This window comes from Polyodon spathula, chromosome 1, assembly GCF_017654505.1.
Source record: "Polyodon spathula isolate WHYD16114869_AA chromosome 1, ASM1765450v1, whole genome shotgun sequence".
In the NCBI taxonomy this organism is placed as follows: Eukaryota; Metazoa; Chordata; class Actinopteri; order Acipenseriformes; family Polyodontidae; genus Polyodon; species Polyodon spathula.
The window spans coordinates 14,297,849-14,315,137 of NC_054534.1; the positions used below are offsets into that span (position 1 = coordinate 14,297,849).

General features: G+C 35.2%; 1 protein-coding gene across 1 annotated transcript in view; it reads left to right on the forward strand.

Moving 5' to 3' along the window:
• The window catches only part of LOC121314474 (metalloprotease TIKI1-like), a 72,129-nt gene that overhangs the window by 4,363 nt on the left and 50,477 nt on the right, over positions 1 to 17,289 (forward strand). The gene's annotated exons all lie outside the window — the stretch shown is intronic.

The following is a 17,289-nucleotide window of genomic DNA, read 5'->3' on the forward strand; positions in this document are numbered from 1 at the left end:
CAGTAGCTCATAGCGAACAATTGGATTTGATGGGCTCTTATGTCTAATTTAAGGCAATTATTTGACATTAAGGCCCACTCACCTTTAGCTAAGGTATGTGGATGTTTGTGTTAATTTACATGTAATTTACTAGTATGGCATACTTGACCAGTTATTGTTTGAAAGGTTGTCACATACGACATGTATATGATTCTGTTGCTCAGCTATATTTAAGTCTAGTGTACCTTATTGTAACTAAATAACAGACCTAAGAAATGTGTCCTGAGTTAGTTTGAACGGCATAATCTTTTGAAGTTATAAAATAAATCTAGATAAACCATCACTCATTGCAGAATGGAATGCGGAATGTTTTGTTAACTATAATAATAAAAAAAAGAGTCTATAACTTAAGATAATTTTTTTAAACTTCCAGGCTTATTTGCAAAAACATTTTTGAGAAGGCATCTTTGGGATCACCAGTAGCATCTTTTCATAATAAAGATACTAAACAAGAGTTCACAGCCAACCTCTGTAAAGCGCTTGTGATAGTGGTCTATGAAAGGTGCTGTATAAAAAATAAAGATATATATTAAGAGCAGGTGTGGAGTGAGTCAGCTGAACAAATGTTTTTGTGACTCTCTTGTTAATTCTTGGAATAAATGTTAATTATTATATTTTCAAAAAAGTTTACTAAATTCCCCCTTCTTGTTTTACATTAAAACTAGGAGATTATCAACTTAAAAGTCAGGCAATTATGTCTTTCAGAGCTGATGTTTTCACTAAGAACCCGTTGAGTTTTAGGAATTTGTGCTAACACCTTGTCGGAACTAAAGGGATTATACAGAAATGACATGTAAGAGTTGGAAACAGGCAACGGTCTGTATCATAAACATAAACTATGCATTTCCAAATATAAACTAAATTCACCTACCAGTGATTGTTAACTTTTTATCTTTGACGTGTAAAAGCACCACAATTATGCATTATCATTTCAGCAATAGCTATTTCAATTCTTTCAAACTGCCTCTTTTAGGTGTTTCAGAAAAGCAAACAGTACCCCCAGATTTCCGGTATTTAGACTTCAAAGATTGAAAACTTTCTTAAGAATGACATGGTCAAATGTCTGTAAGCAATAAGAAACTAAGGGTTGTTGGTAGGGATTTCTAAAGACTTACGACCCGACTTTCAGCAACCAACTGTGTTGTAAGTGGGATGACTGCCTTTATAGCTAAATAAGTCAACAGTCAATACAATATCAAACTGAATTAAATTAATTAAAACAGACATTAAAAAAATTGAATAGGACCCATAGTGGCTAAGATTAGTAATTTCTGTAACGCCTCATACTGTCCTCTATGTGATTATGAAAAGGGGTAATATAAGGGTTAATTGTAACAAACTAGTACATTTCTCATACCTTTTCTTAAGCTCCTGCTATAGCCTGATTTGTATGCCTGGGCTTCCTGTTCTTACTCAGAGAGACAGCTGGGGCTTGTCCAGTGACACAGTCTGACAAAAGATAAATCTTCTTGTAACAAGAGTTTACACTAAGTTAAAAGTAACCACAGATATAAACAACATGGTAGCCATGTTTTTAGATTATTTTGGTTTGATGCCTTGGATGTTTAAGTAATCACTATGATATGTGGTCTCTCTTGGTCGTGAGTGGATTTCCTGTCTTGCACTGTGTGTGTTTAACATGAATTGACTGTGTCTCTTGTTTTAGTTGAATAGACAGCTCCCCCCACACTCTTTTTCTCACTGTGATTCCATCAGTATGGCATTCTGCACCAGCTATAGCGAGCATGCTGATCAAGAAAACAATTCATTGTTCTGGCAATCACTTCTGCCTACATTGGATTACAACACTGCACCCTGGTTGTATAGCCATTAGCGAGGTGCAAATGTATTCACTTGTACACCTGCCCCCTGTGTCTTATGTTTAAACACCCATCTATAAAGTTGTTTCAGCAATGCATGATATTTCCTATTATTTAGATTTTTTTTGTATTAGAAAAATATGTCCTAAATGGTTTCATCTAAGTCTGTGGTGTCTGATACCCAGATCTGTTTTTTCTGGGTCTTTGAGCAAATCTGATTTGGTTTTGAATCAGCTTCCATTGTACAGTTGTGAAAGTGTACACCGTGCAATACAGAAATTGTATTGCAAACAGCAGCATAAGCTTTGTCTGGTTCTGTCAAATGCATCCTCTAATATGAATCTTTTATATGCAAAAATAATTTCACAACTGACCAGAATTCTAAAAATCTCAAATGGCCAAAACCAAAGCATGTAAAAGTTGGCACTAGATATATATTCACTGATCAGCAAGAAGTTCTGAAGCCTCCTTCTAAAGGTATATATATTCATTCATATATATTTTATATATATATATAATATATATATATAAATATATATATATATATATATATATTATATATATATGTGGACACACACCGATTAAGTTCTGTTGTGTGTATTCATTTTCTGTCCTGCAGATCGGCGCTGCCGATTCAATCTGGTCTCATCCAACTAAGACACTATTATGTTCCCTTCTGTTTTCCATTCCCATAGCCATAGAAAGCGAGTTCTAATTTAAAATAATCACCGTTTAAGAAAAAAATCAACAAAAAAAACATGTTACTACTCAGTAGTGCCACGTCATTAAAAAAAAAAATGCCAACTTTATTTTTTTCAGAGTAAAAGTAAGGGGGCCAAACTATATACTTGTCCCCCCTGTCGGAAAAGTGCAGGGGATATAGCCCCCCTTCCCCTCCTGATGGCAGCGCCCCTGTTATGCGTACAAATTAGATAAGGTGGCGCTGCTTTGGTAAACTGAACAAGCATTTGCTGTGTTTCTGAGAGTACAAACGTAGTCATGGACTGAATTTTCCTTCCCCAATAGGAGTGACTGCATGGATGTTTCTCAGCCTGAGTGGGAACGCCCAGCTTTTTCTGCCACATTTAGATAGCTGACCAAATTAAAATAGCATTCCCACCCTCTGCTTTTGTTTTGGGATGTAGTTTCTGTATTAAAAAGTGTCCATGAAGGTTTCAACTTTGAAAGCCCAGGTTGTTGTCGGTCAGCTTCAAATATTTTGTGTTTCACATTTCACATGTTCAAAAACATCAACGCAAAATAAATAAATAAATAAATAAATACATAAATAAATAAATTATAAGCTGTGTGAAGATGTGATCATTCCTCTATCTGGAAAAGCAGTTAGTTGGCCGTGTATTTAGAGTTACGTTAATTTTTCTCGCCCATTCGTTTTAATAACAATGTCGACCCAAGGGACTTTTCTGACCTGAAAAAAGAAAAAAGGACCAGGGATCACAAATGGAGATTAGACAAAGGGGCATTCAGAACAGAAAATAGGAGGCACTTTTTTACACAGAGAATTGTGAGGGTCTGGAATCAACTCCCCAGTAATGTTGTTGAAGCTGACACCCTGGGATCCTTCAAGAAGCTGCTTGATGAGATTCTCGAATCAATAAGCTACTAACAATCAAACGAGCAAGATGGGCCAAATGGCCTCCTCTCATTTGTAAACTTTCTTATGTTTTAATATTTCTGTTCAGCTTATACAGACTCAGAAACGCTCCTTTTGTATAAGATAGTATTAGGAATAAACCTCATTAACTCAGAGTGTGGTAAAACAGGTTTCAATAAGGGAAAGCACGTGTCTCTAATTTCCAACAACATCCTTTGGGGATGTAAACAAACTTACCCTACTTTTGTATGAGCAGGGTCTTGCACAGAAATACTTACATGAATGTAGTAAAAAAAAAGTTTGTATTTTAATGTTAACGTGAACATGATTGTGGGAACTGAAAGCTTTAAGACGGTATAAAAACTAAGAAATGTAATTTTAAAAAATGCATATTGGAAAGCTGTGAAGAAGAATGATGGTAAACATATGTACAGTTCAGAAACGGCAATAGGCATTTAGCTAGGCAAAAAAAAAAAAAAAAAAAAAAAAAATTGCCTAGCATTACAGGTTGGCAGCCTTGTAAATATAGTTTTCATAAAACACACATAACGTAGTTCTGACATATGATATATCTTGATAAAATCTATGTTGTGGTAGCAAAAAAACTTAATATGATTCACACTTACCACAGCAAACATTAATGTGATTAGGGAAAAAAAAAATAGCATACATATAAATGTTATTGTTTACACTGTTGTTTTCACTTGAATGATAACTAATTATACCCCAAACAAGCAAAGAGTGCAGAATGTCTCAAGTATAATCAAGGGGGAGCGTTGATTCAGACAGGGGCGAAATTACAGCCATTATTAACATTAGGTAGCTAGATTACGTTTACAATTAGGCATGCTTAAAATTCAAAGGTGGAGCACAGCACACAGGCATGGTAAAGAGTCAATAAGTGATTCTTTAGTGTATATTGATTTATCGATTGGTGAAATACAATTAAAAGTTGCTGCAGTATGTCCATTGTTTTGTCATTTCAAATATTTTCACAAAACAAACATTAAACTTTAAAGCTACAGTGTGCAGTGCAAAGGCACATCATGAAAAAACACATTTATAGGTGACAAAAACACTAGAATAACCGTTGCTGCATTTAAATATATATATATATATATATATATATATATATAAATATATATATATATATATATATATACCACGTATATTTTGTGCACTGTAAAAACCAGGTCCACTCAAATAAATGCATTACATAATATCTGTAAGTAAGAAAGTGGAGTGTCCACTGTGACATGACAACATTAAATAATAAATGAACATAGAATCCAAAGTAGCACTATAGCATTAAAATGTTCCATACAATTGCTTTTTTTTTTAATCCAAAATATGTACTGCAGCGTAACAATAGGAAAGTGTAATCAGTCAGAGTCTGTATCATCTAATCCAAAACCGCCAAGCTCTTCGTCAACTGAACCTTCCTTTATCACTGACATTAGCACTTGTGCGAATCAAACAAACTGAACTAGTAGGCAGTCATATTTCACTGTGGGCTGCAGCAGAAATATTGAGAAAAAAAATTCCTAAACAATAATTAAATATATTATATGTTGTGTACCGGTACCTCACATCGATGATCAAAACAGAACATACCTTGTCACTTCAATGGATCTGTAGATGTGTATCACCAGTGTTGATGTGAAAATAAAGTTTAGAACTTAAAAGATCAACTCGGTTTTCAGTTTGACTTGAGTTGGTTGGCTGTGGTAAACTGCAGTCAAAGGGTTAAACAAATGGTTTACAATTCTTCAGACACTTAGCGCAATTGAACCGCAAAGCAGTAAGCCTCAGTTTGCAATACACCACTCTCTGGCCTTGACATAACATGATCCATGTGAGTAAAGCCCCTTTCATTAATATGCTGCAATAAGAAGCTCTGGGTATTTTCAGTGACCGAAAAATCTGGAACTTCGATCAACTGACCCTATATCAAAGATAATGCCTCAACTTGAGAAACTTCAAGACTCGGCTCTAGATCAGCATTTTATGCAAATTACTATATTTAGCACTCAGTAGTGCTCCATGTGGATTGCATTATCTTAAGTTTTGTGGAAACCTGTGGCTTATATATTAATGCCTAATGGGGAAATATAGGTACCTTCCCAAATAGTTATATGATACAGCATGTAGAATGTTTCATCAGGGCTAGTAATTCAAGATCCTCTTTCTTTACTGATGCCATCTAGAGCGTAGCCTATGGGGATAAAATAAGACACAGACACATTTCTAAGGGTTACAGATCTCGTTGCCATAATGTTTAATTATTAGTGGCTGTTTTAAAACAACTCCAACAAACTGGCCATTACTAGTAAACCCACAAAACAGTCCTTTAAAAGTATTCAATTGCCAATAATTAACTGTTGAGTTAGTTTTATTTATTTATTTATTTATTTATTTATTTATTTATTAGCCAAATGCTTTATTTTTAATAGAAATTAAAGATAGTTACTTTAGTGGGAACATTTTACTCAATTGAATCGTAATATGTAGAACTATGGATATTGGCATTTACACTACCTCTAAATACTGTATTGGTGCCACTGCATATCAGACACGTTTGAAATGCTGCGCGCCAGTACTGATTATAGTAGGAGAAGATTCATCCTGATGTTTCTAGATGTATTGGAGTGGTGACCATACTTCCTGACCCTACATAAATACACATACCACAGATATTGTCTTTCAGACTCTGTGTGACTGGCGTGATGTCTCTGGAGACCAAGTTAATAGACTCTTTACATTCTATGAGTTTCATTGGGTGATGCAATGTGCTCTGACAAACAACACATGTAGAAATAACTAAGGAGGTAATTTTCAAAGCTTGGTACTGTAACATACATTTAATTAATCACAGCGAATAATGCTTTGGGATTAAACAAGCTAATTATTTTACTAATTTACTTAAACTACATAACCGAGCACAACAGAGCATGCATTTAAGTTGAAATACAAGAACATAGCATATTTATACTGTACTTTTGGAAATTGTAAAAATGTGTACATTTACTCAAAATTCACTTACCACAAATTGATTACATACAATCTATAAACATATTATCCATGATGCTATTAACAATTATACAATGTGATTAGAAATAACAAGACTACAGTGCTACCCCATTATAACAAAACCAATTACAGTGCGAAATCGATTATAACCCGGTAAGGTTGTGGCTTCCCCCATGATGCAATTTGACTCACAAATGGGTTTTATTGTTGTTTTACATTACCGTTTTTAAACCCATTTAAGTTCAAACCGAGACACATAATACTTCTGTATAAAGCTCCTGTGCTTGCATTGTATTTTTTTTGTAAAAGTAAATACAAGTACGAAACAATACAAGTGTGTATAATTGTCCTTTGTTTGATTCTGTGTTATTTATTTACAGTTTACAAAATTTATAATACATAAATTATATATATATATATATATATATATATATATATATATATATATATATATATATATATATATATATATATATATATATAGACACACACAATTGAAATAAGAGTGGTACTGTATATATTGTAAAGACTCAGGATTTATTATTATTTTTGGACAGAGTTGACAGCTGAGTCAGTCAAGCTGCTGTGTGAATGTGCAAGACTGTTTGTTATTTTTGGTGTGGCCCAGGCTGGCAGGGGCCAGGAATAATCGTCCCAATAAACTGTGGATTCGAGTACATGTAAATTGTATGTGTCTCTTTCCATCATTTTCCATGGTACGCTACAATTTTAATTTGGCTTGTGGACATTGTAAATCATTTCAGGAACAAAAATGCCTATATTAGTTATAAGGTGAAACACAAATAACACAGTCTCCAATTATGGAACCCGGCAACCGCGTTATAACGGGGTAGCACAGTATTATTACACTTTTAACACTTCTGCTGTTGCTGCTGTTTATAATCAGTTATAATGGATATAGTCTGTCTGCCGGTCTTTTCAGGTTTATTTATCTTTCTATGCCTGTCGAGGTCGAGGTCTGTCTTACTTTATATGTCTGTCTCACCAGTTGTGGGGTGGTTTCACTTTTGCAATGCAGTTTTTATACACTTTTGCCATTTTTTAATGAATACCTAAACTCAAGGGTTACCACCGTCTTTACCCATGAGTGTAATGATTAAAAAAACAAACAATACATTTATTTAATTACACTTAGTTGCTTTATTGTTACTGAAAATATTAAGATTGAGTTTTTGAAGTTGTGGAATAAATAACTAACTCATTGAGAGTTGTAATTTCCAGGTTTTAAACATCATGCTCGATTGAAGGAATAATTGTGTTTCATCTTTTTTTGAAAGCCAGGTCATAAAAATAGAAGTAGAACTTAAGAACTGAAAACTTCTAAACGTTGTTCATACCATAATGAATACCGGTTGTACATCAACATTGCACAAAATTGTCTACTGAAAACTGTCCCATAATGCTTCCATGCAAGAACCCTTTACTATTATTTATTTATATTTATTTATTTATTTCTTAGCAGGCGCCCTTATCTGTGGAAACTTACAGTTATTACGAAATATCACAGTACAGAAAATCACCTTACAGAATATCACATTACAGAATATCACATTACAGAATATCACATTACAGAATTACAGTAATATCACCTTACAGAATATCACATTACAGTTAAGAGCAGTTATAAAGTACAATAAAATCAGTAGAAAATAAGATCAAATTCAAATAAGAGCGAAGTAAAGAATACACTAAATAATTACATTTAAGAGAGAATTCGACTTAGCAGTTGACTTAAAGTAAGAGTATTTGCTAATACAAGCAAAGTCCATTAAGAGCACATAAAGTACGATAAATGGATAAGAACAATTTCAAATAACAGCAGTTATATTTTTTATGTTTTGTGAACAAGGCATTTGTTTGTGGAATCCTTGCCCAAGCAACCTGGTAGCAACTATCCTAATTCTAGTTTGTTTTTAAGCTGTTGAGAGCACTTTGTTTGCCCATTTTTTTGTAAGATTGTGCAGCTTGGGAAATGCTATTCTTGCTGTGAGATTTCTTTACACCAACCAGCACTCCCCCACAATTAACATGTGTTTGTAACAGTTATCAGCAATTACAAGGTCATTGTGTCTTTATTGGCAGATACACATCTTGTCTTCATGTGCTAATACACGATTAACAGAAAAGTAGTAAATGCTGTCTGTCTGTTTCCTATCAATGGACACACACTGGAGGGGATTGTGTCTTGTACTGTCTGGTGGTAAAACAATTTGAATCTTCTCGGGCGAAGACAAACACATTTTTTCAGAGAGGAATGCTACTACAGTAATGATGTATAGTTAGGAAGATATAACTAAGTTACATTAAGGAGCAGATAAATTATTATAGTCGTTAAGCATACTTGTGAGGGGAGTTTGTGTTCTGTTACTGCCTCTACTCCAACTACTTATATAAACCATTTGAGATTCCACATTTATATTTTCAATGTTATGTAACACCTCAATTAAATGGCACTCATTTTGATCTTTGACCATTTAGGGTTGGACCAATCTCGGGAGACTATAAAACAGTCCAGGTTTTTCAACTCACCTCTCTAAACTGCAAATGAATTAATTTTATTCAACATGTAAAGTGAGTGTGAATTACGTGAACTATCGCTAAATACCAAAAGCACACGCCTGCCTGGAGACAGGAATTACATCCTGCGAGGATCGTTTCCATCCGTCAGACCTATACAGCTTGCTGATTTGCTTTTTTGTCTGATTGTGGGACTGTATGAAGCAGGAACACATTGATTAAACATAAACTTAAGCACAAGGTTAAACAATAAAGAGTGTGGGTGAGTGCAAAGCACTCTATAATGGTGGAATTGAACTATTTTATTTATTGATTAGTAGTTGACAATTATTTTCATTGTTTTCTCCCCAATTTATTAGTGTCAAATAATTTTTAGGCTCAGCTCACCGCTACTGCCCCTGCACTGACTCAGGAGGGGCAAAGACCAACACACGGTGTCCTCCGAAGCGTGTGCTGTTAAACGCCCTCTTTTTTTTTTACATACTGCAGACTCACTATGCAGCCACCCAGAGCTACAGCGTTGGAGGACAACGCAGCCCTAGGCAGCTTCCAGGTAAGCCCACAGGCGCCCGGCCAGACCACAGGGTTCGCTGGTATGTGGTGAGCCGAGGACACCCTGGCTGACCTAGCCCTCCCTACCCAGGGCGCTCGGCCAATTGTGCACCGCCCTCTGGGAGCTCCTATCCTCAGTCGAAAGTCCAAAGAAGTAGCCTGGACTCAAACCAACGACGTCCAGGCTATAAGGCGCATCCTGCACTTACATAAAAATATCTAATTTAATAGATATTTCAAGCAATACGAATTTAATCCATGTTGTTATGATGCGCTCCAGACAGAATCACTGCCACAGTTAAACAATTAAATACAGTTATTGAAGTCGCTCACACAATTCACACCCACTTTAACTGTTGATTGAAATCGGTTCATTTGTGCTTTAGAGGTGAGTTAAAACACCTGGCCTATCTTAAAATGTCTGAGATTATTGAGCCAGATGGCAAACCTAGTGATATCATATTTTCAAGGTTACATAAATACTGTTCCATCAGAGGTACCATTCCCTTTGAAATCACTTTTTGTTCATAATTAAAACCTTTTTTGTTCTACCTTTTGATGCTATCATAACATACATGCAAAATAAAACACGTCCCCTGTATGCTTATCCCCTGTAAAATTATTAGCCTGAAGACTGTTTGACAGAATAGATATTTAGCTTTGTCACCTATTTGTGATAAATGGCTCCAGTGTGAAAGTATAATGGTGCAATGATGAATGGGGAGAAAAGCAGGAGCCCCCCCCCCAGACCTGCACTGTCTATCTCAAGCTGTAATTTCCTTGTTGATGTGGGACCTGGGAGCACCATATCAACACCAAGCACTGACACTCAGGCTACAGATTCTTCCCTTGGAAAAACACTCTTTTGATTTTAGCCCATGCCTCTCGTTTACATAACTTTCAGGTCATTTCTACCAACAGAAAGCCCACCTTGATTAAACACAAATCTATTTTTTGTATTAAAGGACCATATAGTCCTTTTTTTTAGGTCACATATTTGTTAATAAAAGCTCATGGTACAGCTGTTTAAAAATGGTCCATTCTTAATATTTTTTTTTGTATGAATTATAGATGGTCTCAGCCAATTAGTTTCTGTGTAGAACTGTCATTATCCCACCAGTATATGCCTAAAGTAAACTAAAGTAAAAAGAAGTAAAAAGAAAATGAGGCCTACAATGAAACCAACTTTATGATCCAGTACTAATATAATCAAATTTCAAAAATGTCTGTGTACACCTTTTTTTTTTTTTTTTTTTCAGCTTGGAACTGTAGCCTTGGTCAATTATCTTTTAAAAATCAGTCATACACTGAAAGCAAGTCACAAGATTCTCTAAAGCCTTAACATAAAGTCAAGTTGTGTTACAGGAGTACAATTCAAAGACTGATTATTCATGTTTTTGTTATTATTTAAATATTAGTAAAACATGTTGCCTGTATTTAATCTTTACATAAAAAGGCTCATATTGTAGTAGAATTAAACTCCACAGCTTGTTGGGTTGAATTGCTCAACCTTCCCTTCCTTATTTATATACAGACATTAGAGTAAAAAATGCAGGCTTTTAAATAAGTTCTATATAATTTCGAGCTGCTAGTCCAAATATTTGAATAATTCTCACCACAAATCGTGCACCATTATTCATAACTAATCCAAGAAATGTACTCCCAGAGGTTCAAATCAACTTGGCATCCATAAATTAAAAATAAATTGTAGCTGGGTATTTTGTATTGCATTTTCAAGGGCTGTTTTCCATTTGTCTAATGTCACCCATGCCGCTGACATGGGGAAGTGCAGTCATTGAGACTGTAGCCACAGCTGTCACTTTATCTAATGAGTAACAGCCTGTGTGCAAAATAAAAATAGAACTGTTATCAAGTTCATTAATGTTGCTTTGATCAGATTACTTTCCCTTGAACCTCCGTAATGTATCTTTCAGGGTTGTGTCAATCCAATAAGAGATCTTGATTCAGCGCTGCAGTGAACCTTGCACAGCCTGATGCCTGCTATTCTTGTGCCGTAGTTTACATATCCACACATCATTTTTAAACTGTACAGTTATAAACAGTATTAAAACCTTTCTTTTAAAGTTATTATAATTAAGAATACTATGTATAACCCTTAGAAGTGTGCATACCTGTATGCAGTAAAACTTAATTTCCTAACAAGTTTTCTGAAAGGAATTAATCCCTTTTATTAAAACTAGGAGGGAGCTGCCGAGAACTGTAAGTTAATGACTCTGTCTAGTTTCTTTACTAGTATTATACTGTCCAAATTGTTAATTCCTTTTAGAAAAAAAGCAAGCCGTTGAACTTTAAAATAGGGCTGGAAAACATAAAAGCTGTGCTTTTTAAAAAAAAAAAAAAAACGCTATTCAATTTGAGGGAGCTAAGGTGGTACTATAAATGTTTTTTTTTTTTGTTGTTGTTGTTGTTGTTGTTGTGAAGATAAAAGCAGCATTCTTCATAGTACCTGGCTGGCAGGCTTTTGAGTCTCCAGATGCATGTGGATGTGACGGACTGTTGCCTTGAGTGTCAGCCTAACCAACTTCTGTCCTGCCCCCAGAGAATGGAAATAAACCAGATACAAATTAAAATAATAATAATACAAAAAAAAAAAACAAAGAAAAAAACAGGGATGGCATGTTTAGGTACACCTCTTTGTTATTATTTTCTGTTTTAAAATTTTAGAAATTCATGCAAAGACATCTCTAGCTTTTGAAGTGTCAATACTGCTTATCTTGTCTGCTGCTGATCAGGATATGCAATCTGATGACCCAGATGGTGATTGAGGCACTTTGGTTTTTTGCTTCTTGGTTGACATAAAGTTGGACTTGAATTGTGATTTTAAAAGATTTTAAAGATCAGAACAGTTTTGTCACAGAACCTTCCACTTCTGTCTGAACAACAACAACAAAAAAGCTCCACAACATTCAGGGGCCTTGACAATTATTTAAATAATGCTAGCGATTGTCTGACGAAAGTTATGTAAAACAGTGAGCTTCATTCTCAAACCTATTTTACACCAAACCGTCATTAGAGCAATATTTTTCTGAATGGAAAAAACCCCACCAGTCTAAAACGCATGAGAAACATCTTAATACTTTATTCAAGCCCCTGAATTAAAAGCCTTAATGATGAATTGTAGTAAATGGCTTTGAGAATTTAGCCTCATATCTCTGAGAGTGTATGTTGGTTTTTAAAGTGTATTTTTTGACTGTCAAAGTACGTTTTTGAAGTTCTTCTATAATGTTCCCTTGTCTTTTGTAAAACACTTTATGAGCCATCCTTGTTTCTAAAAACATATCAGGTCAATAAATGTCCCTGTATCATTAACTTTTTTTTTTTTTTTTTTTTGCAATGAATTCCACACAATTTTGTGAAACTGCCCTTGTTTTCTGGGTCAGTTACTGTTTGTCTTTGGAAGAGGGTTGGGTATGGGAGCTGAACCCACAGAAACGCTGTCTATCTGACAAGAAGCTCACTGTTCTACAAAGCAAATACATTTCATCTTTTGTGGTTATCAGTAGAGTTCATACATGGACAACAAGGCATTATATCTTAATGTGCTCTTAAAAAATAGATCATGCAGATTGTATATTAAATAGCCACATTCATAAAAGTGTGGGGTTCACCAGTAGCTGCATTTGCTGTATATTGGCTGGCACTGGATAATGCATTTGGACATTTAGTTATTAGGTGACTATCAGCAGCTACATGTGCTATTGGACATGAGGTTTACATATGATAGGTTGTCCAGGTTTTTGCTTTTTGAAGAGTTAGTGTGAAAATGTGTTTGAAAATTAATTATATGGATGGTTTGAAATCGCTCATTATCAGCATTATTCTCTTGCAAAAATTAATGAAACGTTAATGAATGGACAGAGTTGGATTTAAGTTCCTTAAGAGTAACACCAGTAAAGAAATATAACAGTACAATGATTTAGTGATGAATACTGTAGGCAGTGCAGGGTTTCTGTGTTGAGTGTCATACAAAAGCTTTCTTTCTAAAGTATTTTTCCTGTGCTCCATTAAGTGAGGGGATGTGTGCCTTTGCTGGTGTCAGTAAAATCTGAAACAGTTGCTGATCTGTCGAAAAATAAACAAACTCAACAAAAATAGTTTTCCTACAGATTTTTCTCTTCAACTAAATGTTATTGACCAAAATCCAAATGCTTGAGACCAGACTATAGCATGTTACCTCCCAGTATTATCAAATGTGGTTCTTTAGTAATAGCAAAAAGCATACCAGAACCACAGAAAAATAATCACAATGCGAGCATTAAATATATTAATAAACACAATTCAGTTGGATATCTGAGGCTTATGTACATAGCTGCACTGTTAAAAGTAATACAATTTTCAGATAACTGCTTCCAGATAACCCAGCAATGAATGGCCATGTGGTTTTAAGCTTGGAAGAAAGTCGACTGGGTGTGTCAGTTGCCCTTCTCTCACTATGTTCTGAGGCCAGGAGGCAAATATGTCTCTTGATAACTTGGCCTGTGTTGTTGCTGTACAAACATAAGCTTTAAAGAAACATCTGGCTCCTTGTTTATTAAAAATAATGTTGCTTTGTTAACTAGTACACCAGCATTTGTGTATATGAGCAAGACCTGAAACCAACCTGCATTCGAAAGGTGTAAGTGTCTGCATTCAATATTTCCACCAAAACGATCATACATGAATTAGATTGGAAAGATGTTACGCAAACTGTGGGCTCGTGTTAAACAAATGTTAAATATTGTTGCTACCTATGATACATGGCAGGGAGACATTAATTTAACCTGCTCACACATGTGGTTAAAATAGGAAACGTTTTTGTGACACCCCCCCCCCCCCCCCCCCCCACCCACACACACACACACACCACACACACACACACACACACACACACACTTTACCAGATGTTTTACAGGTTAAAACCTTTTAACCTGTATATTAAAGGAAAATAACTGTTCTTTAGGAGAAATGTGAGTATTTCCACCAGTCTTGGAAGTCTGAGAACGCTGGGGAACATAAATGTTAAAAGTACCGTAGTTGGTTTCTTTGATAAGGTAACTAAGGCAAAATAAAAAGCCAGGAGATGTTGAATATAAGTGTTGAATATGGTTAATCCAGTAATTTATGCACATGCATCTGTTTCTGCAGGAAATATAAAGTATGTGTATCTTTCCTATTTGTTTAATTGATTTGCCAGTACTAAGCTAAGGGTTTTTTAAATTTATTTTTTTATGATTATTATCAGTACCGATCTACTCTCCCCCTAATCCCACAGGCACAAATAAAGCTGTTATTGTAGTTGAGCTACACATCTCTTTAGTGCCATATAGTTTGAGGACCCTTGGAATATGACATGGGTGTGGCTACTTGAGTGCTTAGTGTGGGAACACAAGTGTGCCATTTTCAAAATGTTCTTACATTACAGCTTTGTCCTGAGCAGCTGAGTATCAACAGCTCTTGAGTCAATAAACCTCTATAAAGCTTTGATCTCACCGTGCTGCTTTAAAATAGGTAGGTCTGTTGCAAATGAATCGGTTTCTAGGTCTGGATAATAAATCACCATCATCCATAACGTTCCTGCTCTCTGTTGAAATGTTAATATACCCTGTCTGTACTACAGGTATTTCAGATACTCTGGGAAAATAAGACACTGAACGATTATTATGTATAATGGTAATTAAAGATTTGCTCTGGTGTCTTAGCTGTTGCCTGAGGTCATGAACACAAGGCATAGCATTTTACAGAATTTGATGAATGATTTTGTTCCGGCAAATTATAGATTTCCTTTTTTAGTTTTACAAAGATGACAATGCACAGCCTTAGAAAGTGTGTAACTCTGTATTTCCCCATGAAAACATTTAAGCAGATATCGCAAGATTTTGCAGTATTCGGTTATTTAACAGATTTCATATGCTTATAAAAATCATTTTCTAAATTAACAGGAGCAATTTTGCTATTGAATAGTTGAAAAAGCAATACAGTGACTTGCAGCCACACTAAGGTGAATGAACCTTTTAGTGAAATTGAATGAAGAGAGTATTGTAGCTAAGGGTTGAGGCTTTAACTGCATTTACACAGTTCAAATACCTCCAGTATGTTTGGCAAATATGACAAAATGAATGGTGAGGAGGATGTGAATAAGGAATGTCATATACAATTATTCTGAACAGGCAACAAGTATAATATGTAAGTAAGTAAAAATCAAAGAAAGGTTTCAGACAGTGCATTCCTCATAAGTTTTACCTGGAAAGTGATACTTCTTGTGAAATGCTTTTATAACTTCAGATGCAAAGGTTGAATTTCGTTTACAAAAAACAAGAAGACCTTCCGGACGTAGAAATAATTTTCTCGCTAGTTGAATTGCACAACTCATCAGGCTTAATGAAGCTGTCAGTTTAAATGCTCCTGCCTTTTTTTGATGCTGATTTGTCCCGACATACTAAATATTTCATGGGGGCTGAAGGCCAAGGTAAATTCAGCCCTCAGGGTGTTTGTACAGAGAGTAGGAAGAGATGTGAACTTGATATAATGTTAGGCAGCTCCTCCAAGGCTGATTGGAAGCAGCTGAGGTTAGCTGGTAAGTGGTGAAACCGGGGCAAGAACAAGACATAAACCTTCTGAGCTGCAAGTCCATAGCCACCTTTATTTAGCACTTGCCCTATCCAGAGAACAAACACATTCCTTCTTATTTAAACAAGTGTGTATTCAACCACAGCGCATCTTAACAGATGCCCAGGCTACTAGAATGTTTATTTAGCTTCAAGGTACTATGAAAGAGGCTCATTTTACTTTAGTAACATAACAGAACAAATGTCCCTCTTAGTGTGTGGTTGTCTTGACTGATTACTGTTTGAACAGGTCACTTTGGCATGTAGTTTCATTGCATGATACTGCCTCTGTAACTTAGTGTTACTGATAAATAGGAGAAAGACCTGCACATGCTTTAAAAAGCATTCATATAAAATAGCAAATATTTTTATTTTTACTATTTTCTATATTAATTTCCATAGTGCTTGCTTGGAATTGGTAAAATGGCTGGTGTCTCATTTTTTAACCACTTTCTGAGTTCAATGCTGTGGAATAATCCTAAATCACTATCTGACTGATTTACATCAGTTTTAATACATTGTAGAATATAATTATGGGAGTTTGAACACCAGGGCTAGCCAGTCTAAAACAATGTATAAGCTGAATAGTTGAGAAACCTTGTCTGCCGTAAGAGTCCGGAAGTTTAACTCTTTGTACCCTACATCTTTATCCCTCAATGACTCAATTAATGACAACCTTCATGGCATATGCAGTAACCCACAGTGAAGGCTTATTTCTCCTGTACAACTGATAACTGTTGTTGGTTCTTAACAGATTGCATCTTCAATCAGGTATTTATAGTCTCCAGGGGAAAAGGGTTAAAATGTCCATAAAACCAGAGTCTTAATCTGCACAAGCAAAATATGTTATAGTGTAGGTGGCATTGCTTTGTTTCGTTTTGGAAATCCTTTTGGAAATCCCTTTACAAAAAAAAAAAAAAAAAAAAAAGATCAAATCACTCCTACTGTGGTTTTCAACTAAAGCCTTTTAATTAATTGAAATGTTCAAATCACAATTCCTGTAAAATTGCGTTAAGGAAAACGTTCACAAAGATTGGGTTGATTGTTATTGGAAAATGCGTTAGGGGGTCTATGGAAACGAGATCCATGA